The sequence below is a fragment of the Podarcis vaucheri genome (genome assembly GCF_965113315.1).
Source record: "Podarcis vaucheri genome assembly, chromosome: 1".
Taxonomy (NCBI): domain Eukaryota; kingdom Metazoa; phylum Chordata; class Lepidosauria; order Squamata; family Lacertidae; genus Podarcis; species Podarcis vaucheri.
In genome coordinates this window covers 5,092,568-5,119,391 of record NC_138759.1, presented here as the reverse complement: position 1 = coordinate 5,119,391, position 26,824 = coordinate 5,092,568, and the positions used below count along the sequence as shown (strand labels likewise).

Here is a 26,824-nt window from a genome sequence, read left to right as displayed (position 1 = left end):
GCTGAGGATTATGCCAGAGGAGCCACTGCCTGGTCTACTCCAGTTTAGCAGATAGCTCAGTCGGTAGAGCAGGAGCCCTTTAATCTCAGGGTCCTGGGTTCAAGTCCTGCGTTGGGCAAAAAGATGGGGGGGATTGGACTAGATCACCCTTGTGGGGGGTGGGACCCTTCCAACTCTACGATTCCAATCTCAGGGAACATCCCTTTGCAAGGAACCCAGCGAGATGCCTTCTACTGAGTGAGTCAGTGCATGGGGTCTGCCCGGCTCAGTGCTGTCTGCACGGGCTGGCAGCAGCTCTCCAGGATTTCAGGGGCGGGAGAGAACAGAGAACGAGGCTGCAAAGGAGAAGCATCACACAGCAGCTCGAGGAGGAAGCGGTAGTTGCCGTGTTTCCTGTACAACGGGGAGCTGATTTTACACACGCACACACACACACACACACACACACACACACACACACACACACAGAGAGAGAGAGAGACTGGGTGGGGACTCGGTATCTGAGGCTCAGCCCAGCTCTCTAGCGATCCAGCTGTTGCTGCTACTCCCGGCTCTGGGACTCAGGAAAGGAGGGGGGCATTTCGCTTCTGACCACATCTGGATCCAGGAGGGGAGGAGAGGGACTCCGCTGTGCGCTCCGGTTTGTGAAATCTTCATCCAGGTAAAGGAGAGGGCGAAATCCCACTAAACATGCTCGGGGGGGGGGTGTCTCTATCCCTTTTCTTCCTGGGCTGTAGGTTTTCTTCCTTTTTCTCCAACGCGATGGTCAAGGGGCAGCCTCGTTTCCTATGCATGCATCTGATCGATCGATCGATCTCTCCAATTTCCCACCTTTGGGTTTGTGGCGCCTCCAGGCGCAAACGGGGTTTTCACAAGGGACGCCGACTGGGGTGGGCTGACAAATCCTGCCCGGATTTCTTGCAAGCAAAATATGATCCTCTGTTGGGGAAGGAATCTTGCAAACCGGGGGATATGTCGAGGGAGGGAGTCTAATAACACGTCTCTCCCCGCCAGTGCAAGAGAAATTGATGGGAATGTGTGTGGTGGTGGTGGTGTTTTTTCATTCAGCCAGAGAACAAAACACACACACTTTACGCCTCACAGCTCTTTGCAAAAACTGCATTTAATTTAATTTGGCGTCACTCCGGAGTGGTTGCATCGCCAGCGCTCTGCCTAATTTATAATGCACGTGAATTATTATATATATATTTCTAAAAAACACCCTCCCCTCCTTTCTGCGAGGGATCTTCCTGGGTGGGCGAGGGACCCCTTCCCACCTGGATCTGTTTGCAATCTCTTTGTTCGGAGCAAGTAGCATTTTCAGGCATGCCTGGACTCCCCTCCCATGTCTCATGCTGGGGGTGATGTTGATCCGGAGAGTCTTGTCTGTCTGATTCAGATACTTAAAACTCATGGCAAGCACTGGGATCCCACCCAATATGTGTATAATACTGTATATATTAAATCCTTCTGTTCGGCTTTGTTTAAAGTTGTTTCCTCCTTCTCCAGCTGGAAAAGCTGTCTTTTTCAATTCTTTTAAGTTGGGGGGAGAGGAAAATCTGCGTATTGGCTCCTTCTCCTGGAAATATTTCTCTTGTGTTAGCAGATTTTTAAATTTTTATTTTTAGGCAGTGGTAGGTGGTATTACTGCTCTGATGGCAAACGGGTGGGCGAGGGTGGGCAGCTGTGTTCTGCTGGCAGCGTGCACGAATTCAAGATTGCCAAACTGCAGAGAGAAAGACTCTGGTGTTTATTTATTTTTTAAGATGGGTGGGTGGATGGACAGATAAGCATTCGAACTGGGTGGGCACACTGAACGGGCAGTCTGACTCAGGGCAAACCAGCCCAGGCTACTCTTTTACCCCTCACCTCCACCCCACCAGCCCATTCATAAAATGACCTGGGATGGGGACTCTACAGGATATTGACATTGTGGAAGGAGCCCAAGCCTTGCAAAGGGGTGAGTGGCCATTGACAAAGCAGGTCATGCCACAGGGTCCAGCCTCTGGGAACAAAGACTGAATTTAGAAGACTTTGGCCGGCCTGCTAATCCTGGATGAATGAGATCTGGCCTTTCTCCTGCCTTTCATTTTTTTTAATCATTTTTTTTAAAAAAGAACAAAAACTGGAGATCAGCTTTTCAATCAGCTCCACCACAAATATATGCACACACACACACCACCATCCTACAGAACAAGGCAGAACAGTCCAAACTTCACCTTTCTACTCCTTTTTCTTAAAAAGGAGGGTTGGGGAGAGATTAATTCTTAGGTGGGTGTAGAGTAGAAGATGGTTGAACCCAGGTCTCTGAGATGGGGAAACGCTTTGAATTCTGGTTCCGTAAGGGGCAGAGATCTAAGAAGGAAGAAGCGACTGCAGGGAAAAGAGAAGTGAGTTCTAGCAAAATAAGCATCTTTTGTTTTGAATGCTGAGAACTCAGCTTTGCAGAGGTGAGGCAGCGCAGGAAGAGGGGAGGCAGATATTGTGACTCTCGAGATGGGAGTGGGAGGGAAGAAACTCGGGTGGGGATTCAACCCCCACGTTTATGAGGCAATTAAAAAATGACACTCCCTCCGCCTCGTTTGCCGCCCCCCGTTAATTTTGCGCTAATCGACTATTACAAGCCATAAAGCGCAATGGTCCTTAGCCTCTCCGCTCACAAGTTCATCCCAAGACAAAGATACCTGTTGTCTCTTAGGAGGAGAGTTTTATTAGGGCCTTGGAGGGGGGGCGGTCTTTGCTTTATTTAAAAAGAGGCTGGGAAGCCTTTGCTTCTCTGCAAGGATTGCCCGGCCAGGTTCTCAAACTTGCTGGTCTCTTTGATCACCTCTCCTTCAGTCCAGCCACCATCCAAAAGGAACTCATCAGCTGTTCCCTGGGCGAAAAGACCAGCCTGTTATTTCAGGGTGCATGCCCTCTGTGGGGATGGTTTGGCACTGCCAGGTGTCTGCGTGGATCTCGAAATGGCAACATCTGCCTCTTGATTTCTGACTCCGCGACGGGGGTCCTATACCACACCCATTTGGCCATTCCTTCCATATTAACCGGATTTCATGGAATCCTCTGATTCAAATCCTCTTTTGTGCCATATGGCCGTGCATGGAACTGAAATGCAATTGGCTTAAAGATGAGGTAGAAAGCCACTTGCCTTCTCTTGTCTTTCCTCCCCTTTCTGCTTTCCAGAGATGCTTTGCATCACCTCAGTGGGCGTGGCGTGCTCCAAAAGCCTCCATAATGGAGACAGTGCTAGAGGGGGCTTTTTGGTTGGGGGGGGGCGGACAGCTAAGGAAGGCTTGATAAGCATTTGTAAAATATACCGTATTTTTTGCTCTATAAGATTCACTTGTTCCCTCCTAAAAAGTAAGGGGAAATGCGTGTGCGTCTTATGGAGCGAATGCAGGCTGCGCAGCTATCCCAGAAGCCAGAACAGCAAGAGGGATTGCTGCTTTCGCTGAGCAGCGATCCCTCTTGCTGTTCTGGCTTCTGAGATTCAGAATATTTTTTTTCTTGTTTTCCTCCTCCAAAAATTAGGTGCATCTTGAGGTCTGGTGCGTCTTATAGATCGAAAAATACGGTAACTGCTCTGGAGAAAGTAACAACTCTCCACACATCTCTGCTGGTTGCGTCTCATAGTAAAAAAAAGGTAAAGGACCCCTGGACGGTTAAGTCCAGTCAAAGGAGACTCTGGGGTTGCGGCACTCATCTCGCTTTCAGGCCGAGGGAGCCGGCGTTTGTCCACAGACAGTATACCTGAAGGAGCGTCTCCACCTCCATCGTTCTGCCCGGACATTGAGGTCCAGCTCCGAGAGCCTTCTGGCAGTTCCCTCGCTGCGAGAAGCCAAGTTACAGGGAACCAGGCAGAGGGCCTTCTCGGTAGTGGCACCTGCCCTGTGGAACGCCCTCCCACCAGATGTCAAAGAGAAAAATAACTACCAAACTTTTAGAAGACATCTGAAGGCAACCCTGTTTAGGGAAGCTTTTAATGTTTAATAGGTTATTGTATTTTAGTGTTCTGTTGGAAGCCCCCCAGAGTGGCTGGGGAAACCCAGTCAGATGGGTGGGGTATAAATAGTAAATTATTATTATTATTATTATTATTATTATTATTATTATTATTACTATTATTATTATTATTCTGGGCCATGTGGCCAGTAGCTTCCCGCCGCAGCAGTACCTATTTATCTACTTTCACTGGTGTGTTTTGGAACTGCTAGGTTGGCAGGAGCTGGGACGGAGTGACGGGAGCTCACCCCGTCATGGGGATTCGAACCGCCAACCTTCCGATCGGCAAGCCCAAGAGGCTCAGTGGTTTAGACCACAGCGCCACCCATGTCCCTGCTTCTCATAGTAATTCATGTTGGGATGGCCCAATTGATGGGCCCCCAAAGGCCGAAAGGAACATGTGCCCGCAAGATGGGGTGATGACAAGGATTTGAAAAGCTGTAGCTCTGTGACAGAGGATCCGCCTTGCAGGCGGGAGGTCCCGAGTTCAATCCCCGACTTCTCCAGGTTGGGCTGGGAGGAAAAAAACAAGGGGAACTGCTGCCAGCCCGTGTAGGCAATGCTGGTTAAGATGGGCCAGTGATATAAGGCAGTATGCTGAAATATGCAGCTGCCCCTTACGGGGATCAAACCTGCAACCTTTGCATTTATCAGGTTCTAACCAACTGAGCCAATTTTATTCTAATCCCAAAAGAGGGTTAGCTATCAATCCATGGAAGTGGGAAGATCTATAAAAAAACAACAACAAATTTCCCGAACTGAGTGGGCCTATGTGGGAACTTTTATAGAGCACAACAGCACTGGATTGGTTCACTGAGATCACCTGATTTCCGGGACCAGGAGGATTCTGGGTTGTGGTGGTAGAACCCCAACTTGAGGTCTCCAACTGGTGGCCTTGCGGACGTCTGGAGTAGAGGGTCTTGGGTTGACTACAACTCCCATCATCCACATCCAGCTTAGCCAGTGGTCAGGAATGATGGGTGTTGTAGTCCCAACAACATTTGGAGGGTACCAGCTTGGAGAGCGATGGGAGAGAGCCTTGGCACTTAGCTTCCAGGGCTTCTGGTCTGATCTCCCCCTGGGCAGATGCTGGAACAGATTTTCTAAGTAGCGGCTTGCTAATCTACTGATATGTGTCTTGTGGAAGTCCTATACAGAACCTGTTTTGTGGGCAGAAAGTCCGGGGGGGTCAGTCGCTTGCGTCTCCCGTTAAAAGCATCCGTAGCTGAGGGCGGGAAATGTCTGCTCCGAGGCCCTGGAGACCTGCTGCTGGCAGTCTGAGTGGGCAATAGTGGGCTCGTCTGACCTAATGTAAGGCAGCTTTTTGTGTGAATCACCATGTTAGAAGCTGAAATGGGAACTGGCTCCTGCCTGTAGCCCCTGATTCAACGCTGTTCCTGCGTATCATTTCCATAGCTCTCCTAATTTGCAAAGCGCTGTGTGGGCCTTATAGCCTCATGGGGTGGTCCAGGGGTCTGACTCAGTACGGATATTTGGGGGGACGTGATCCAGCTCAGCAGTAAGAGGTTCAATCCTCTAGGTAGGGATGGGAACGACCCCCCTGCCTGAAACCCCGGAGCATCGCACCCACAGCGCCACCCGCGTCCCTTCCAACATATTGTTGTTGTTATTTAGTCGTGTCCGACTCTTCGTGGTCCCCTGGACCAGAGCACGCCAGGCACTCCTGTCTTCCACTGCCTCCTGCTGTTTGGTGAAACTCATGCTGGTAGCTTCGAGAACACCGTCCAACCATCTCGTCCTCTGTTGTCCCCTTCTCCTTGTGCCCGCCATCTTTCCCAACATCAGGGTCTTTTCCAGGGAGTCTTCTCTTCTCATGAGGTGGCCAAAGTCTTGGAGCCTCAGCTTCAGGATCTGCCCTTCCAGGGAGCACTCAGGGCTGATTTCCTTCAGAATTGAGAGGTTTGATCTTCTTGCAGTCCATGGGACTCTCAAGAGTCTCCTCCAGCACCAGAATTCAAAAGCATCCATTCTTTGGCGATCAGCCTTCTTTATGGTCCAGCTCTCACTTCCATACATCACTACTGAGAAAACCATAGCTTTAACTATATGGACCTTTGTTGGCAAGGTGATGTCTCTGCTTTTTAAGATATATAAAAACATAATAAAGCTGTAAACATTACAAAACTTCCCTCTACAGGTCTGCCTTGAGATTTCTTCTGAAGGTTACTGATCTCCTTGGCTCAGGGGTTGCATAACTCCACACCCTCTGATATTTCTACTGTGAAAATAGACGCATCCTAAGGAAAAGCGGGACATTCTGGGATCAAATCAGAAACCGGGATGGCTTCTGTAAGTCTGGGACTCTCCCTGGAAAATAGGGACTCTGAAAGGGTCTGTTGCCGTTGGCCTTCTTGGCTGCAAGGGAGATGATGAGAGTTGAGGTCCAGCAACATCTGGAGGTTCCTCAGTCCAGGCTGAGGCTCTGGTGCAGTTTTGCCCTGCTGAAACGGTTGTGTACATCTGTGTGCGCCATTCAGCTGCAGTCCTGAGAGCTTGGGTGAAGCCAGCCTGTTCAGAGATTGACAGGCGAGCGAAGGGATTTCCTTCAGACACTGCTCAAAAGGCCACACCTTGGAGGAGATTCTTGACGTGCGCAGAATGGAGAATGTCCCACAAAGGCAGCTGTGGCTCTGGCAGGGAAGCCACAAAGCAGAGGGCAATTGCAGACCCGGTCACGCGCTTGACGTCTTGGAGGAGGCTGAGACGGGGAAGTCAGGATTAAGCCCCTGATATTAAAAGAGAAAGTCGGTTTACATCGGAAGTGGTAGAAACACTTCCCGGCGACGAGGCCCTGTTGCCGCTGGATAATAAAGGGTTGTGCCCAATGATGTTTCTCTTCTTCTGCCTGCACAGTGGGACTTCCTCTCCCCCTATGCCTCCCCCCAAATGTGTCCTGGGGTTCCCCCAACCCTTTGGAGCAAAATTGGGAGGGATAAAGCAAACACGCAAGAGAAGGAAGAGGAAGTCCTGTGGTCTATGCAGAACATCCTTTTGCTAATGGGGTGACTTCGTTGCATCCAGCCGTGTTCTGAGCAGATGACACAACCTTGATGGTAGAAAGTGAGGAGGAATTAAAGAACTTTTTAATGAGGGTGAAAGAGGAGAGCGCAAAATATGGGCTGAAGCTCAGCATAAAAAAACAACGAAGATCATGGCCACTGGTACCATCACCTCCTGGCAAACAGAAGGGGAAGAAATGGAGGCAGTGAGAGATTTTACTTTCTTGGGATCCATGATCACTGCAGATGGTGACAGCAGCCACGAAATTAAAAGACGCCTGCTTCTTGGGAGAAAAGCAATGACAAACCTAGACAGCATCTTAAAAAGCAGAGACATCACCTTGCCAAGAAAGGTCCGTATAGTTAAAGCTATGGTTTTCCCAGTAGTGATGTATGGAAGTGAGAGCTGGACCATAAAGAAGGCTGATCGCCAAAGAATTGATGCTTTTGAATTCTGGTGCTGGAAGAGACTCTGGAGAGTCCCATGGACTGCAAGAAGATCCAACCTCTCCATTCTGAAGGAAATCAGCCCTGTGTGCTCCCTGGAAGGACAGATCCTGAAGCTGAGGCTCCAAGACTTTGGCCACCTCCTGAGAAGAGAAGACTCCCTGGAAGAGACCCTGATGTTGGGAAAGATGGAGGGCACAAGGAGAAGGGGACGACAGAGGACGAGATGGTTGGACAGTGTTCTCGAAGCTGCGAACATGAGTTTGACCAAACTGCGGGAGGCAGCGGAAGACAGGAGTGCCTGGCGTGCTCTGGTCCAGGGGGTCATGAAGAGTCGGACACAACTAAACGACTAAACAAATGTTAGTCCTGTGTGTTAAGAATATAAGAGGAGCCAGCAGGATCAAGCCAGTGTCCCATCTAGTCCAGCATCCTGTTCTCACTGTGGCCAACCAGTGGGAAATTAGGAAGCAGGATTCGAACACAAGAGCAACTCTCCCCTCCAGTGGTTTTCCGCACCTGGGATTTAGTAGTATTGCTGCCTCCAACTGTGGAAGCAGAACACAGTCATTGACTTCAGTGGGTCTACTCTGAGTAGGACTAGCATTGCATACCACCTGATAGCTCTAGAAAATATCACCACCATGACTTACGAACCAATCACCTTCTTTGCATGTCCCAAGGCGACTGACGAACCCGCAATCTAAAACCCCTCTAAAAATAGTTTTGAAAACAGAAGAAAGCAACAACTAAACTATAGGTTTAAAGCCGTGCAAAATGAACACCTTAAGTCGGAGACCTTTTCACCCTGGAATAGCTTGTCAAAGCCAAAAAAAGGTCTTCCATTGTTTCCGGAAAATGCAGAGAGCACCCGGCTGTCGTAGCTCAACAGGGTTAGATGAGCGAGATCGGAACTCAGGGCAGCAATTAGCAGGGAAGGAAATTATCCGCAGGTGCTCAGAAGACACATTGCGGCATGAAAATGCCCAGTTTTCAGATGTCCACGTCAGTGTCTGCCCCGAAAACAGCCTGCAAATTGTGCAACTGCTGTCTTTCCAGTCTTCCACTAGGTCCGTTGTTCTTGAACTTTTTTTGGTGCCATGAACTCAACTCAACACTATAAAAAGCATTATTTTAGAGGAAGAAGAAGAAGAAAATTTTATTTATACCTCACCCTCCCCGGCCAGAACTGGGATCAGGGCGGCTAACACCAATAAAATTATAATAAAACGTAAAAGAAAAGGAAAAAACAGTTAATTAAAATACGGGTTAAAATATGGTTAAAATACAATTTAAAATGCAGCCTCATTTTAGTAGCAGCCCATAAATCAAAACCATAAGGGGAGGGAAACATAAGGGTCAGACTGAGTCCAAACCAAAGGCCAGGCGGAACAGCTCCGTCTTGCAGGCTATGCGGAAAGATGTCAAGTCCCGCAGGGCCCTAGTCTCTTGGGACAGAGCGTTCCACCAAGTTGGGGCCAGTACTGAAAAGGCCCTGGCCCTAGTTGAGATAACTAAAGAACTACCAGACTGTAATCGATAAAAATAACAGTGAAGTGACAACCCATAAAACAATATATAAAAGACCATGCAAAAAGACTGAACTGAGCAACCAAGTCACATAGCAGAATATAATATCTGGATTTTCAATCTTGTATCTCCCCCCCCCCCCATCTCTGTTCCAAAAGAGTGTGTCACTGTGTGCTGGCACTATTTTTCGCCCCCAAGGCTGGTTATAATGGGATCTTTCTAACAGCACACAGTTTTCTGTATCATCAAGTTCCTCCATGCCAGGGCTGGCGCTACTGGATCTCTGCTCCATTGTTCCTTGTGAAATCAGCGTCATTTAAGGAGGGGGGGGGAATCTCATTTCTGTTTCTGCAAGTGGTATTTCTCTTCAGAGGGACAGGGAGATGGCAAACGGATGCTATTCAAAGTATGTTTTCTTGGATCTAAGAAAGCAAAAACATGAACGAATTTTGTGGGACTCGGTGGGGCGTTGGTCTGATCCAGGAGGCTCTTTTTCAATTTGTTGTAGTTATGTGAACCACCCGATAGTGTGTTGCAGATCACTCTTAGAGAATCACATGTGATTTTTTAAATCACAAGTACGGGCCCTTCCCGTGGGACGTGGGTGGGGCTGTGGGTTAAACCACAGAGCCTAGGACTTGCCGATCAGAAGGTCGGCGGTTCGAATCCCCGCGACGGGGTGAGCTCCTGTTGCTCGGTCCCTGCTCCTGCCAACCTAGTAGTTCAAAAGCATGTCAAAGTGCAAGTAGATAAATAGGTACCACTCTGGCGGGAAGGTAAACAGCGTTTCCGTGCGCTGCTCTGGTTTGCCAGAAGCGGCTTAGTCATGCTGGCCACACGACCCGGAAGCTGTACGCCGGCTCCCTCGGCCAGTAAAGCGAGATGAGCGCAGCAACCCCAGAGTCGGCCACGACTGGACCTAATGGTCAGGGGTCCCTGAACCTTTACCTTTATAGGCCCTTCCCAGTGTCCCTATTTTTCCAGAGGCAGTCCCAGATTTACAGACGCCATCCCAGTTTCTGATTTGATCCCGCTTATCCTTAGGACATGCGTAGGCAAACTAAGGCCTGGGGGCCGGATCCAGCCCAATCGCCTTCTCAATGCGACCCGCGGACGGTCCGGGAATCAGCGTGTTTTGTGTTTTTACATGAGTGGAATGTGTCCTTTTATTTAAAATGCATCTCTGGGTTATTTGTGGGGCACAGGAATGCACTCATTTCCCCCCCAAAAAATATAGTCCGGCCCCCCCACAAGGTCTGAGGGGCAGTGGACCGGCCCCCTGCTGAAAAAGTTTGCTGACCCCTGCCTTAGGACATCCCTATTTTCATCGGAGAAATGTTGGAGGGTGTGGAGTTATGTGACTCCTGAGATAAAAAGATACAGCCTTTAGAAGACATCTGAAGGCAGCCCTGAACAGGGAAGTTGTTTAATGTTTTATGGTTTATTATGTTTTTATCTATTTTGGAATCTGCCCAGAGTGGCTGGGGCAACCCAGACAGATGGGGGGGTATAAACAAGAAATTATTATTATTATTATTATTATTATTATTATTATTATTATTATTTTATTAACATCCCTATTTTCATCAGAGAAATGTTGCGAGTTATGCAAGTGCAGCTAATTTTAAGGCTTATTCACAACTTACTTCCTTTTACCTTTGCCTGGAAAGAAGGGGGCAAAAGTTAATTTTGGATAAGTTCTTCATTTCACCTTTTCAACTTTCTAGCTAAATAACTCTACGCTAGAGTAGTAGATCATGGAACTGGCCAGAGGGGAGCTGACCCTGGATTCCATCTTAAGTGATGCCCAGGACCTGGTGTGAGATGTAAATGTTACTGACCCGAGCAGGAACAGTGACTATCATCCTATCAATTCAATATATAGAAGTATAGAATTGTAGAAGTGGAAGGGCCCACGAGGGTCATCTAGTCCAGCCCGTGTGGAACTCGAACCCACAACCCTGTGATTAAGAGTCTCGTGCTCTGTATCTGCAAATAGACAGTTGCTAAGAAAGAGCAGCAGAGTCACATTTGACGTCAGGAAGAGAAACTTCCCAGAAATGAAGGGAGTGGGAAAGAGGAAGTTGAAAAGAAAAGACGAAAGTAGTTCAATCTCTCCAGAGGGCTGGAGGGCTATTCAGTTATAATTGAATTAATTATTTCCATCTGTCTACACAATGGAAGATGCAGGGCAGATTCCTGTATCTGAGCAAACTTTCGCAGGAAGCAAGTCTGAGCAACTGTGGTCATGATATTAGGCAAAGTTCTGAGCTTTACTGACAAATGAAAAACAAACGATCAGGTTCGGTTGGTATCAATCCGAGAGGTCGTAAAGAACTCAGAAGTGAAATTGCTTCCAAAAAAAGTAACTATTCCCTAATTTCAGCTTCCATATAAGAGCTTCCCTAAAATGCACTTCCATATAGCAGCAGTTACCTTATTTTTTGCTCTATAAGACTCACTTTTTCCCTCCTAAAAAGTAAGGGGAAATGTGTGTGTGTCTTATGGAGCAAATGCAGGCTGTGCAGTTATCCCAGAAGCCAGAACAGCAAGAGGGATTGCTGCTTTCGCTAAGCAGCGATCCCCCTTGCTGTTCTGGCTTCTAGGATTCAGAATATTTTTTTTCTTGTTTTCCTTCTCCAAAAACTAGGTGCGTCTTATGGTCGGGTGCATCTTATTGAGTGAAGAATACGGTATTTAAAAGGGATTCAGGAGCTCACAGGTTGGTGAGCTTAATGTCTGTTGCCAGAAAACCCGTGAAAAGCACAATTAAAGATAGATTCCCACGTATATAGAAGAAGAAGTCTTGGTGAAGCAGAACCAGCATTGCTTCTGTAAGGTTAAGACCTGTTGCATTGGGAAAAGGGATTAGAAATGAAACCGTTGCTATAACAACGCCGTTATACAAATCTGTGGTGCAGCAGCCTTTGGAATAACTCACATCAAAAAGGGTATTGTAGAGTTGGAAAAGGTTCAGAAAATGACAGCTCAAATGTTCAAAGGGACGGCGAGACTCTTCTATGAGGAAAGCTTGCAGCATTTGGGTTTTTTTTACTTTGGAGCAGTGTTTTTCAACCACTGTTCCGCGGCACACTAGTGTGCCGTGAGATGTTGCCTGGTGTGCCGTGGGGAAAATTGAAAAATTCGAAAGATTTTTTTTTAAAAAAATGTCACATTTTCGCCCACTAGGCGGGCGCCGGACTGTGTCCACCCTATTTTCCATCCGTCCTGGGTGGGGATCAGATCGGATGGGATCGGATGAGAGCGGACAGGCGGTCTGCTCTCATCCGATTCCCCATAGAGAGCAGCGGGGCTCTGACATCTCCCTCTCCACACACAGTGCGGAGGCGGAGCTGTCATCCGCCGGCTCAGCAGGGATCAGCGGATCGATCCCCGCTGAGCAGAGAACGGTCCGCGACGTTTTTGTTTGCCATTAAAGAAAAAAATATTAAACCATGCTTGAATGTTGGAACTGGTTACTAAAATTTTTGAATCCCACCACTGATGTTAAGTGTTTGTGTTTATTTGATTTGTGTTTATTTGATTCCTATTCAAGAGAATTACTTTATATATAGTCAATATAAGCACAGAGTTAATTTTTTTAACATTTTCTAATGGTGGTGTGCCTCGTGATTTCTTTCATGAACAAGTGTGCCTTTGCCCAAAAAAGGTTGAAAAACACTGCTTTGGAGAACAGGCAAGTAGAAATTTATGAAATTTTGCATGGCACAGAGGAAATGGATGGTGGAAAGGTTTTTCCTCCCTTTCCCAAAACACTAGGGCTGAATCGAGACATATATTAAAAAAACACTCTGGAAAAAAAGTTTTAAAAAATATATTGCATTTGCCATTAGCTCACCATCGCCATCTAGTGTCACGTTTGTATAATGCCCTTAAAACGTTATATTTGCAGCTGTATAGCTGAGTCCTAGACATTGAGTGAAGCTGAATGTTGGAAGGACAGACAAAAGGACATATGTCTCCCCCACCCCATTATGCCCCATCCTGGCCCCTTCCGAGTCCGAAAAAGGCCCACACATGTACAGCTGGCCATTCTTTGAATGTATGCGAAACGGGTGTTGCCTGTAAATAATAATAATAATAATAATAATAATAATAATAATAATAATAATAATTTATTATTTGTACCCCGCCCATCTGGCTGGGTTTCCCCAGCCACTCTGGGCGGCTTCCATAGAAACAAAAAATACAGTAAAATATCACAGATTAAAAACTTCCCTGAACAGGGGTGCCTTAAGATGTCTTCTGAATGTCAGGTAGTTATTTATTGCTTTGACATCTGATGGGAGGGTGTTCCAGAGGGCGGGCGCCACCACCGAGAAGGCCCTCTGCCTGGTTCCCTGTAGCTTTGCTTCTCGCAGTGAGGGAACCGCCAGAAGGCCCTCGGCGCTGGACCTCAGCGTCCGGGCAGAACGATGGGGGTGGAGACATCTTCACACATAGCAGGGAGTTAAATTTTAGAAGGAGACAAAGTCATAAGGCCACGTTGTTCTACCTCACTAGAAGACCCTCTGCATCTCCAGAAGTGTTATGCCTTTGAAAGCCTTTTCTGAAAGGAACCACAAGCCATCTGAGAGCAGGATGCTGGCTCTGAGGGGCCTTGGGTCTAATCCAGCCCAACTCTTCTTTTGTTGCTGTGCAGAATGACACCCTTCTGCACAGGTCGCATGCACAGATTCCATTCCTGTTGGGACAGGGCTTCTCCTCCTCCTCCTCCTCCTCCTTCTTTGGCAATCACCTGTAGCTGAGTAAGATTGTCTTCCATATACAGTGGAACCTCAGGTTACACACGCTTCAGGTTACAGACTCCGCTAACCCAGAAATAGTGCTTCAGGTTAAGAACTTTGCTTCAGGATGAGAACAGAAATTGTGCTCTGGCGGCAGCAGGAGGCCCCATTAGCTAAAGTGGTGCTTCAGGTTAAGAACAGCTTCAGGTTAAGAACGGACCTCCGGAACGAATTAAGTACTTAACCCGAGGCACCACTGTACACGGTTTTAACAATGAGCCCGTATGTGACTGTGGAGGCCAATTCTGGACCCACACGTCCTTCCACAGTGGGGACATTGGTTCCCGGGTGGGAGTTGATCACGGTGTGGATTTGCCAAGTGAGCCTTCCTCTTAGCACATTTCTCCCTTGCGTCCTGAGTTCGAGTGTCTTCAAAGCCCATGACACCTTTGGCAAAGGCTGTTCTCCAACTGGAGCACTCGCAGGCCAGTGTTTCCCAGTTGTCGGTGTTTATACTACATTTTTTTAGATTTGCCTCGAGATGGCAGGCATTGCAGGGAGCAGGCGCTTTTGACCATTCCCTGCATGCAGAAAAATAGCTCATCAGGGACCTGCTACTCTACCAGGTGATGCTGAAGTTCTAAATCAGCATGTGATTTCCAGGAATAAAGAACGGGGCAAAGGGGTTTGAACAGGAGTAGCCAACCTGACACCCTCCGGAAGCTTTCAGACTACAACTCCCGTCAGCCCCCCAGCCAGCAGGACCAATGGTCAGGGCAGGGGGTTGTACTAGATGACCTTCAGGGGTCCCTTGCAATTCGATGATTCTCTTATTCTGTCCATCTGAAACCAGATTTTCCCACTTAACAGGAAAGAAAGGAGAAGCGGGGCGGAATGTGGCAAAAGGTCTTCATGGGTAGCATCCTTTATTTTATTTTTTTAGTCATTGCAGACTCAACAAAAGCGTTGCACCTTCCCTCAGGAGGCTTCCCTCTGGCAGCGCAGCCTCTCCGTGCGAAATCTCCGAGGGCTCCAGCAATTGTTGATAATTGTGTTGCGTCTGCATTGCTAGACGCAGAACGCGGCCTGGTCTCCCGAGAGCCCAGGTGGAGACTTCCATGAGACTTTGCCCCGGCGGCCTCTCCCTGTCAGGAGAAGCTGAGCTCTCCGGATTAATAATTTTCTGCACGCTTGCTCTAATTTGATTTCCGTGTTTCCCCAGTGTCCGAGAGCGCTTGCAATATTTCCACCGCTGTGTGAGTTTCAGAATCGTACTGCGTGCATCACAGAAACAGATAGGTAGCCGTGTTGGTCTGCCATACTCAAAATAAAAAAAATTCCTTCCAGTAGCACCTTAAAGACCAACTAAGTTAGTTCTTGGTATGAGCTTTCGTGTGCATGCGTGTATCTGAAGAAGTGTGCATGCACACGAAAGCTCATACCAAGAACTAACTTAGTTGGTCTTTAAGGTGCTACTGGAAGGAATTTTTTTATTTTGAGCATCACAGAAAGTTGGGCATAATATTGAACTTGCCGAAATGTCCAGCTTTAGTTTTAACCGAATATGCCGGTTTCTCGTCCCTAAGATACTCGCTGACTTATGGGATACAGTGGTACCTTAGTTCTCAAACTTAATCCGTTCCGGAAGTCCGTTCCAAAACCAAGGCACACTTCCCCATAGAAAGGAATGCAAAACGGATTAATCCGTTCCAGACTTTTAAAAACAACCCCTAAAACAGTAATTTAACAGGAATTTTACTATCTAACGAGACAATTGATCCATAAAGTGAAAGCAATAACCAATGCACTGTATAATAAAATAAATAAGGCAGTATTGTAGATAGCAGCCCACTCCCTTTGGCTGGTGGAGACAAGGAAGGGCGCAATGGCTCGGGGCAGAAGCCTCACTCCCCACAGGCATCTACAGGAAGGGAAGGGAGACCTGTCTGAAATCCGAGACAGTTGCTGCCAGTCTGTGTAGGCAATGCTGAACTACAGATGTTCTGCTTCTGTATGTGGCAGTTTCCTGGTGCCCTAACACTGCTTATCCTCCAGACCCTCCCAGTGTCCCTATTTTCCAGGGACAGTCCCGGAATTACTTAAGCCATCCCAGCTTCTGATTTGATCCCGGAAACTGCAATTAATCCAGAATGATCCATGTGGAAGGCACGTTCGCAACCCGCAGCATTCGCAACCCGCACCTACGCATGCACGAGTCGCGATCCGGCACTTCTGCGCATGCGCAAAGCACGATTTAGCACTTCTGTGCATGCGCAACTGCCGAAACCCGACAAACGCAACCTGAAGCAGACGCAACATGAGGTTTGACTACATATATTGGTGTTTGTTTTTCTTTCTGTAAATCGACCAAGGAACAAAATTAAATAAAATAACAATTGAGGGTTCTTTTCAGGACGGTGGAGGGCTTGTGTGTTGTGCCCGCTGGTGTCATGGTGGTATCATGGCATTTGCCCTTCTTCTGATAGGAAGTACTGGGAGGGGCACAAAAAACGGGGGTGTCTAAGAGGGTCAGTTTGGGGGGGAGAAATGTCCCTTTTTTCATCTGAGGAATGTTGGAGGGTATTCGACTCCTTTGTTCTTTGGGTCAGAGCAGGCAGGCAGGGCTCTTGGTTTGCGAAACTCTCAGGTTTGCAGAATGCAGCGTGTTGTCTTGATGAACGACACTCGGGTCCTGCCCTATATCCTCCCGCTAACTTGTGGGTGAGTCAGTTAATTCATGGTGCAGTCGGTATTATTTCCTGTGCTTGTTTATGAGAATGCACACGCCCAGAACGTGGGGAGGGAGGGGAAAAGCGCAGCTTAACGCGATCACACAGCTGTTTATAATGGGAGATGATGTCTCGCTTCTAAACTATTTGCAAAGGCTTCTATTAATTGGATTACAGAGCTCAGATAGGCAATTTTATCCCGGGTTGTCGCCTCATCGGCCCTACCAGCCACGCAACACATTCATAACGGAGATGTTTAAAGAGAAGCCAAGAGATTATTTTTCAGTGTTCGCAGGGAATCAGTTTGGTATCTTTGGGTTTCTATTTTTAAGCAATTCAGCCTTTTATTTGAAATAAAAATTTGAAAGATGGCGGTGGGAGCCATCACTCCTTCAAGAAACAAAAAAAAATAAAAAATGAGTCATTTAAAAAAAAACCACAAGACGTCCACCCACTCGCCTCGTGCTGTTGCTATGGCAATTTGGTTCTGCCGTGCAAGATGGTCTTCGAACTTTTCCCCAAACATCACCCGGGGCTGATTGACACAGATGCAATATGGGCTTTCTCTCCCCCCCCCCCCGCCTTTGCAATTCCATGTGGAGGCTTAACGTCTGCCAGGAACGCAGCGTTTGTGGCTAGCTGGTTGCACCCGAACAGAACTTCGCGCTTGGCAACTAACTCCCGGCTGCCACCGAAAAGAATAATTAGCGTTGCTATTCAGCTTTTCAGCCCCAAAGGGCCCCTGAAAACAGCGAGCAGCATATTTAAATCGGCATCGTCAATCAATCAAGAGACGGAAAATACGGGATGGCAAAGACCTGGGAAGGCTGCACAGAGCTGTGTTGTTGGCAACTTATATCAGCCTTTCCTGGGGCAGGCAGGTGTGGGAGACTTCCTGGTCCTGAATGGGGTAACTGTGCCCCTGAAGGACCAGGTGCGCAGCCTGGGGGTCATTTTGGACTCACAGCTGTCCATGGAGGCGCAAGTCCATTCTGTGTCCAGGGCGGCTGTCTACCAGATCCATCTGGTGCGCAGGCTGAGACCCTCCCTGCCCGCGGACTGTCTCACCAGAGTGGTGCATGCTCTGGTTATCTCCCGCTTGGACTACTGCAATGCGCTCTATGTGGGGTTACCTTTGAAGGTGACCCGGAAACTGCAACTAATCCAGAATGTGGCAGCTGGACTGGTGACTGGGAGCGGCCGCCGAGACCATGCATGATTTTATAAACTCCTACCATGCAACCCTAGGGGACACAGGTGGCGCTGTGGGTTAAACCACAGAGCCTAGGACTTGCCGATCAGAAGGTCAGTGGTTCGAATCCCCGCAACGGGTTGAGCTTCCATTGCTCTGTCCCAGCTCCTGCCAACCTAGCAGTTCGAAAGCACATCAAAGTGCAAGTAGATAAATAGGTACCACTCCGGCGGGAAGGTAAATGGTGTTTCCTTGTTCTGCTCTGGTTCGCCAGAAGAGGCTTGGTCATGCTGGCCACATGACCTGGAAGCTGTACGCCGGCTCCCTTGGCCAATAAAGCGAGATGAGCGCTGCAACCCCAGAGTCGGTCACGACTGGACCTAATGGTCAGGGGTCCCTTTACCTTTACCTTACCACGCAACCCTATTACTCGCCTTTTTCTCAAAGCTAAAAAGTCCCAGGCTTCAAGCAACCTTTCCTGGCAGAGGCAGCTAAGTCTGCTCTTGGGTGTTAGCTAGTGGCAGTGCAAGGAAACAGGTGGCGACTTTGCAACGGCTGCTTCCACGTCACTGTGCGGTTGGGCTGCTGCTTCCTCTTCTGGCGACTTCCTCCCTCCATTCATCAGAGCAGCTAGACAGGAACCAAATACCTGCTCTTGACAGTATCTCACAATGGGGGTGGAAGTCCACCAGAGTTGGTCCTCTGGGATCTCACTGAATGGCCTGGTGCCTTAAGTGATGATGATGATGATGATGATGAATGCCCTGCTCATCTGGCTGGGTTTCTCAAGCCACTCTGGGCAGTTTCCAGCAAAATAAATACTGTATTCTTCCATGTATAACACGACCCCGTGTATAAGATGCCCCCTATTTTTAGGGACTCCAAATTAGGAAAATGGAGGATGGCCCCCAGAGTTGTTGATCTGTTTTAGGGGGAATTGCGCCGACCCAATTAGAACGACAGCAAATCAGCGTTAGCCCTCGCCACAGCAACCAACAACATGCCCAATAGCCGCTGGCAGTCTTAGGCTCGCAGCAGCAACCAATCCCACGTCTTATGCACGGAAAAGTACGGTACATTTCTAAAAAATCAAGCACAGGGCTGCCTTCAGATGTCTTCTAAAAGTTGTGTGGCTCTTGCATCTCCTTGACATCTGAAGGCCCTCTGACTGGTTCCCTGTAACTTCGCTTCTCACTGTGAGGGAACCACCAGAAGACCCTCGGAGGTGGACCACCCCATTGTCCGGGCTGAGTGGTGGGGGTGGACCTTACACCACCAGGTTCAAATGTTTCTACTTAGGGAAGCCTTTGGCCTTTAAAGGCTGGGGGGGGAGTTTTATCATATCTTTTTGCTACTGTCTTGTTTTTGAATATTTTGGTCCTGTGCGGCTTTGATTTTCAATACTGCTGCTTTTGATTTTGGTTTCATAGCTCTTGTTTGGGAACCACCACGAACTTTTGTTGTTGTTTTTTTGTAAAAAAAATTTATTGGTTTTTCACAGTTTTTATAAACACAAATAATACACAATACAAACAAGCAAACACACAAACAAACATGTATAATTTCATATCCCTTTTTCTTAAACCTTGCTTCACCGACTTCCCCATACCTCCCCTTTCTACATCCCAATTTCCAAAATTATTTCAGCAAATTCTAACACTTGGTTTTATCAAACTTTCCCTAATTCTTTTCTTTTACTTAATCTTTTACAGCTGTAGTCTCCTTTTCCCCCCCTAAAACCACGACATTTTAGCATTCATTAATTTTACAATGTTTCTTAAGATAAACTTTAAATTTCTTCCAATCTTCTTCCGCCGTCTCTTTCCCCTGATCATGGATTCTGCCGGTCATTTCAGCCAGTCCCATATAGTCTATCACCTTCATCTGCCATCTTCCAAAGTGGGTAGATCTTGGGTCTTCCAATGCTTTGCGATGAGTATTCTTGCTGCTGTGGTGGCATACATAAAAAAAATTCTGTCTTTCTTTGACACCAATTGGCCGACAATGCCCAAGAGAAAGGCCTCTGGTTTCTTAGGGAAGGTACATTTAAGTACCTTTTTCATTTCATTATATATCATTTCCCAGAAAGCCTTAATCTTCGGGCACGTCCACCAAAGGTGATAAAAAGTACCTTCAGTTTCTTTACATTTCCAACACTTATTATCAGGCAAATGGCTTGACTGGGGTCATGTACCACCTATAAATCATTTTCATAATATTTTCCTTTAAGCATTACATGCCGTAAATTTCAAACCGGTGGTCCACAACTGTTCCCAGTCAGCAAACATAATATTATGACCAATGTCCTGTGCCCACTTGATCATAGCTGATTTAACTGTTTCATCTTGTGTATTTCACCACCATGAACTTTTGTAAGGAAAGTATAAATATTTTAAACACAAAAATCCACAAGTCATCAGGATAAGGATGCTTTGGCTGAGATTCTTGCATTGCCCTTGGGGTCTCTTCCAGCTCCACAATTCTATGATTCTAGGTTTCCCCTCCCCTTCTCCGGTGCACCCGCTTCCTTTCCCAGAAAAGAGGGTGTGCTTTGCTTTGGAAATAAGCAAAAATAGCCATAGAAAGCTTTCTTGGTCCATATAGCTCAGTATTGTCTACCTTGACGGTAGCAGCTTTCTAGGACAGTGGTAAAGGTAAAAGGTAAAGGGACCCCTGACCATTCAGTCGCGGACAACTCTGGGGTTGTGGCGCTCATCTCGCATTACTGGCCGAGGGAGCCAGCGTTTGTCCGCAGACAGCTTTCCGATTCATGTGGACAGCAGGACTAAACTGCTTCTGGTGAAACCAGAGCAGCACACAGACACGGAAACGCCGTTTACCTTCCCGCCAGAGCGGTACCTATTTATCTACTCGCACTGGCGTGCTTTCGAACTGCTAGGTGGGCAGGAGCAGGGACCGAGCAACGGGAGCTCACCCCGTCACAGGGATTCAAACCGCCAACCTTCTGATTGGCAAGCCCTAGGCCTAGGCTCTGTGGTTTAGACCAGAGCAACACCCGCGTTCCAGGACAGTGGTAGCCAGTGCTTTTTTTTCTAAAAAAATGTTTAGGGGTACTCTCATTTTCCTACTCATATTGACATTCTGCCTCTCAATGAGGCCCAGAACACTGGTAGTAGCCACCATGATATAAATTATGTAGGTTTTTTTTCATATTGTAAGCCACTTTGGGCATGGCTTTAACTAGGCTTTCCATATTTCAGAAAGTGAAAACCCAGACACAAAAGTTGTTGCATTGTTGAGCTATTTTTTTTTCTTTTTTGGCAAAGTTGTTGGCTATGTCCGGGAAATTTCAGATGTACGGCAACTCTACTTTCGCTATGCAAAGGTTGTGGGTTCGAGACATTGCAGGGGGTTGGACTAGATTACTCTGGTGGTGCCTCCCAACTCTTTGATTCTCTGATACTCCTGTGAATTTTGGATAATATGCACATCTTTGCAAGCGATTTTCTCCTAACCTAATGCATTTCCACATTACATTCACTCCTTCTGCACACATCATTCGGTTGGGGAACTGAAGTAGAAAATTCGGAGGTGTGTCCATACCATCAGGGCAGCTGTGCTTTTTGGTTTGCCTATCATTTGGGGAAATGCAAACTAGGGATGTGAGCACACAGAAATGTGAACAGAACCAAATTTCTCCCTCAAGTGCCACAATTCGTGCTTCCACCGCCCCCCAAATATTCATCTTCCCTGGGTGGCCCCACTGGGCTCTAACATTATGACAGAGGGAGAAAGGACCTTATCTGCATCCATTTCCCCTTGATAATTTTGGTTGTCCTTTTCGGCAGTAGACTTTAGGAGATGTGAAGGCCGGAAATGTGTGGGTTGCTTGCTTCGTTTTGGTAAATCGTCGCCGTCGTTTGACATGTTCTTCGGATGTACATATTTCCTGCAATATACTGTCGATTATATCCGAGAGAAGGTCTTTGAACCCTGTCGTGAAGCCTGTCCACCCCACAGCTGCCCGATAGATACACACAGACATGCCAGTTCCTTTAAAAAAACAAAACAATATAATTATACCATATTTCATTTCATCTCTTCTTCTGGTTAACTTCCATTCCTCCTCAAAGCGGTTTCATTTACATCCTTTTATAAAATGTTTCCCTCTCTCTTTTTTAGTTCCAATTCTCCCCTTATCGCTTTCATTCAAATTTCAGTTTTTACCCATACATGCCAGTTCCGTTGGGTGGGCCCCACATTCAAGTGGGGAGGGACTCAACACATCAGCCACAAAAAAAAAACAAAAAAGGAAGGTGATGTGGAGCACGGGTTATAATCAGAGAGTCATTTCCAGCGTTTGCAAAAACGAACTTACAGATAAGCCCTTAATCTTCTCAAGCGCTACAGCTAACTCTCCGCCACAGGCTGCCCCCATTTTTAACCTTCCTCGTTACAGTTAGATTCGTTGCGGGAAGTCTCGCTGTGCCTGCATACTTGCATTCCTGCAGGTGGATTCTGTGCCCGGACCTGGTACTGGCAACACTCACCGCTAAGATCAGTGTGACCAACAAAATGGGGCAGAGTGGGGCGGCTCGCTTCAGGCAGACAATTTGGGGGTACCTTTCAGACCTTTGGGTGGCGCCAGGGGGCAGGGGCAGCAAGCACTGCCCCTAGAAAGAAGCTCGTCCCCCTGCCCACTTGCCCTGCATTTATGGGTTACACTACATAACAGATACGTTGGCTCCCAGTACATTTCCGAGCACAATTCAGAGTGTTGGTGCTGACCTTGAAAGCCCTAAACAGCCTTGGCCCAGTATACCTGAAGGAGCGTCTCCACCCCCATCGCTAAACCGGACCTTGAGGTCCAGTGCCAAGGGCCTTCTGGTGGTTCCCTCCCTGCGAGAAGCCATGTTACAGGGAACCAGGCACAGGGCCTTCTTTGTGGTGGTGCCCACCCTGCAGAACGCCCTCCCATCAAATGTCAAGGAAATAAACAACCTCCTGACTTTTGGAAGACATATGAAGGGAATCCTGTATGGGGAAACTTTTAATGTTTGAAGTTTTATCGCGGTTTTAATATTCTGTTGGGTGCTGCCCAGAATGGCTGGGGAAACCAAAGCCATTTAGGGCTTTAAAGGTCAGCACCAACACTTTGAATTGTGCTCGGAAACGTACTGGGAGCCAATGAAAATCATTCAGCACGAGTGTTATGTGGTCTCTGCGGCCACTCCCAGTCACCAGTCTAGCTGCCGCATTCTGGATTAGTTGTAGTTTCCGGGTCACCTTCAAAGGTAGCCCCACATAGAGCGCAGAGCAGTAGTCCAAGATGTGATCCATTGGGGCTTACGGTTCTCTGATGCCACGAAGGACCCAAGCCGCCTTCTGCTCCAACCCAAGTCCGCTTCGATTCCCAGGTGGCTCCGCCCCAAGGTGTGAATGATGCTATAATCCTGAGAAACAGGGCTGTGAGCAGCGATGGGACTTTTGCTGCTGGCAGCGAGAGCTGCTCTTTTTGAAAGCTTCCTGTTGCTCGGGCAACGCACAGCACTATTCTGTGGGTGTCTAGCAGGTGAAGGGGGTGGGGAACCCACCCGGCTGTGAGACTGTGAAATGTTGCAGCGTTTTGCAGCAGGTGTGGCACATTTGTGAGTGTGTAGTCTTCGTAGCAAGGTGTCACAAGCCGGAATCCAAAGCAGAACTGCCTGGATTCAGCGGTCGGTGCACAATCCAGATCTCACACCAGCGATAACTCACAGTTAGAGAAAGGAAAAGAGAGACATAGGTTCTTTGTTCTGCCTTTTTTAGAGCTGGGGTCACGGTGGTTTAGCCCCAGAATCTATTTTCACAAGTTCCACAGGGGAGCCAGTGAAGAAATATCAAAGAAGGTTTTTTTGTCCCTAGAAAAACTAGAAACTAGAAAACCCAATGTAGATTTGGTGGTGGTGGTTGTTTTTAATATAATGTTGGCAGATAGATTTTTTTAAGAAACAAAAACCCTCATCCTCTGAACATGTGCAGAGTGCCTGTCCCTCTTTGGAAATTTGAGAGGAATTGACTCCCAGGGATCCTTGAAGTCACATTTCTGAGTCTAACCTGATCTGAGGGTGATGTTACCCTACCTGGAAGTCCTATTTATGTCGTCTTGGCCTTGATAAGAAGCCTCTTAGTGACTGTGGCCACCATCACCCATCAATTTCATCACCCTCTCCCTACCAAGTAGCAGAGACTTGTTCCTTTTTCCACTCTTCAGTCCAAGAAAAAACAATACCTCGCTGAGAGGGAGAGGGAGCGGGTTGGCAGTGGCGATGCCGAATGACTAGCTGCCACAGGCACCCGGAGGCTTCCCACCATGCGAAGCCTTGTCTGTGGGCTCTTAGGTGAATCAAAACACAGCCCAGAGTGAAATATATATCAGACACAATCTTTCCTGGGCAAAATACAAGACCCATCAAAACCAACAGAGTGGTTTCAATGGGATTTTGATTAGGAACGGTTTCAGCACTGCCGAAACAAAGGCATAGCAAGCACGCAAACTGAATTACCGGAGTTTTGGATTATTCCAAGTTAACATTAAGGCTTTATTGAGTTGCACACCAAATGGCTCTAATTGTTACAGCAGCCCATTCGTACGCAACTCTTGATCAGGAAATGCATGAATTGCAAAACGGGAAACTTGATTTGCATCAGTTATTCAATTTGCTCCCTCTCTCTTTTTCTACTTGGTTATTTAAATCACGCCGGCAGCCCGTGCCAAATTCAGGTGCGCCAAGTTTTCTTACTTTTGCATAATTCGGGTTCTGCACAGGAGAGGAACTCAGAGTTCTACTGGACTTTGGGGATCTCGCCAGCTTTTCATTGCATGCCCTACTTATTTTATGTCTGCGGCCATCAGTGCTAGAACGGGCTTGCAAATAGCAATTCGCCTGGCTGGGGTGATGTGGGGAGGCCAATGGAAAAATAATCACTATATTGTAAATAGTCCCATTGGCTGCCCTTACCTGGTGTAGCCAGCCAGTCAAAGCCATTTCCCAGGTGTGGCTGCTGTCTCCTCCCTTGTCGTTTGAAACCACTGGTTCAGATCCTGCCATCTGGAGCAGCAGAAAACAAGCTTGATCCATATTCCTTCAGGTATCTGAACCATGGAATCGTATCTGCTGGTTATTTGCAACACTAAGTTCAAAACCTTGCCAACAAAGGTCCGTATAGTTCAAGCTATGGTTTTCCCATTAGTGATGTATGGAAGTGAGAGCTGGACCATAAAGAAGGCTGATCGCCGAAGAACGGATGCTTTTGAATTCTGGTGCTGGAGGAGATTCTGGAGAGTCCCATGGACTGCAAGAAGATCCAACCTCTCCATTCTGAAGGAAATCAGCCCTGAGTGCTCACAGGACAGATCCCGAAGCTGAGGCTCCAAGACTTTGGCCACCTCAGGAGAAGACAAGACTCCCTGGAAAAGACCCTGATGTTGGGAAAGATGGAGGGCACAAGGAGAAGGGGACGACAGAGGACGAGATGGCTGGACAGTGTTCTCGAAGCTAAAAACATGAGTTTGACCAAACTGCGGGAGGCAGTGGAAGACAGGAGTGCCTGGCGTGCTCTGGTCCAGGGGGTCACGAAGAGTCGGACACGACTAAACGACTAAACAACAACAACAAGTTCAAAACTGAAGGAATTTTTCAGATGGAAAGCAAGGGACCACATTCCTTGATGGAAAGTTAAGAAACTCCGGCTTTGTTGGCGCAGATCCCACCCAAGCTTCCTTGCAAATGCTTTAATTATCCTCCACCATGTTAATCACAAACACACACACACACAGGCTTCTCTTGTTCGGAAGTGGAGCTCCTGCGTCAAGACAACAGGAGGTTCCGTTTCTGGCTGGCAGAGTGGAAACGGCGCTGGGAAAGCGTTGATCTCGTGGGTCTTGTCTGCACTGCTAAACCACTTCCAAGAGAAGGAAAACTCTCTGCCGTTTGATGCGTGGCTTCCTTCCAGCTGTGAGGCCTGCAATTCCCACCGAACGCTCACTAAAGAGAGATGCAAAGAGGATCGGTGTTAATATATTGCAGATAGTATTTTTGATGCTGGGGATCTTGCCTGTCTTTGGGGTGAAAGGCATGCTTTAACAAGCAATGTGGAGGGTGGGCAGGACTCCAATGAGCTTCTTTCCTCCTGCTCTGGAAGGTAGGACTCGAACTCATGGCTTCGAGTTACAAGAAAGGCGATTCCGACTAAACATCAGGACCAGACTTTTAGAAGACATCTGAAGGCAGCTCTGTTTAGGGAATTTTTTAACGTTTGACATTTTATTATGTTTGTATCTGTATTGGAAGCTGCCCAGTGGCTGGGGCAACTCAGTCAGATGGGCAGGGTATAAATAATAAAAGTATTATTATTATTATTATTATTATTATTATTATTATTATTATGCAATAAGGGACAAGTGATAGGGTGGCGCTGTGGGTTAAACCACAGAGCCTAGGACTTGCCGATCAGAAGGGGCAATTTTTGGGGCCCCAAAAAAATTAAAGGAAAAAATAAACTGGATGTACATTTCCAAAATACAGTGGTACCTCGGGTTACATACGCTTCAGGTTACAGACTCCGCTAACCCAGAAATATTACCTCGGGTTAAGAACTTTGCTTCAGGATGAGAACAGAAATCATGCTTCGGCAGCGTGGTGGCAGCAGGAGGCCCCATTAGCTAAAGTGGTGCTTCAGGTTAAGAACAGTTTCAGGTTAAGAACAGACCTCCGGAACGAATTAAGTATTTAACCCGAGGTACCACTGTATAAGATAAAAAAACCCAAATAAAGTAAAACCTACACCCAGCAACAGTGTTTTGTGTTGTGTAGGCTCCTATGATGTGTTGTGTAGGCTCCTATGTAAGTCATGGGCCCCGACTGCTCGCTTGCTCCCTAAAATATCACTGGTTTGCTCATTTTTATATATGGGGTAAGGGATGCGGGTGGCGCTGTGGGTTAAACAACAGAGCCTAGGACTTGCCAATCAGAAGGGCGGCGGTTCAAATCCCCGTGACGGGTTGAGCTCCCGTTGCTCAACCTAGGAGTTCGAAAGCACGTCAAAGTGCAAGTAGATAAATAGGTACCTCTCCAGCGGGAAGGTAAACGGTGTTTCCGTGCGCTGCTCTGGTTCGCAAGAAGCGGCTTAGTCATGCTGGACACGTGACCCGGA

The 26,824-nt window shown here is 47.5% G+C and overlaps 1 protein-coding gene across 2 annotated transcripts in view; it reads left to right on the top strand.

The window, feature by feature from the left end:
* Positions 1-461: 461 nt before the first annotated feature.
* Positions 462-26,824, top strand: part of GNG2 (G protein subunit gamma 2) — a 62,062-nt gene continuing 35,699 nt past the window's right edge. The window contains exon 1 of one of the 2 annotated variants that reach the window (XM_082220258.1): positions 462-661. The gene's annotated coding sequence lies outside the window, so the exon portion shown is untranslated. Of the gene's footprint in view, positions 662-2,366; positions 2,391-26,824 lie in introns of those variants that run through there. The other variant, XM_082220259.1, reaches the window with a different exon arrangement.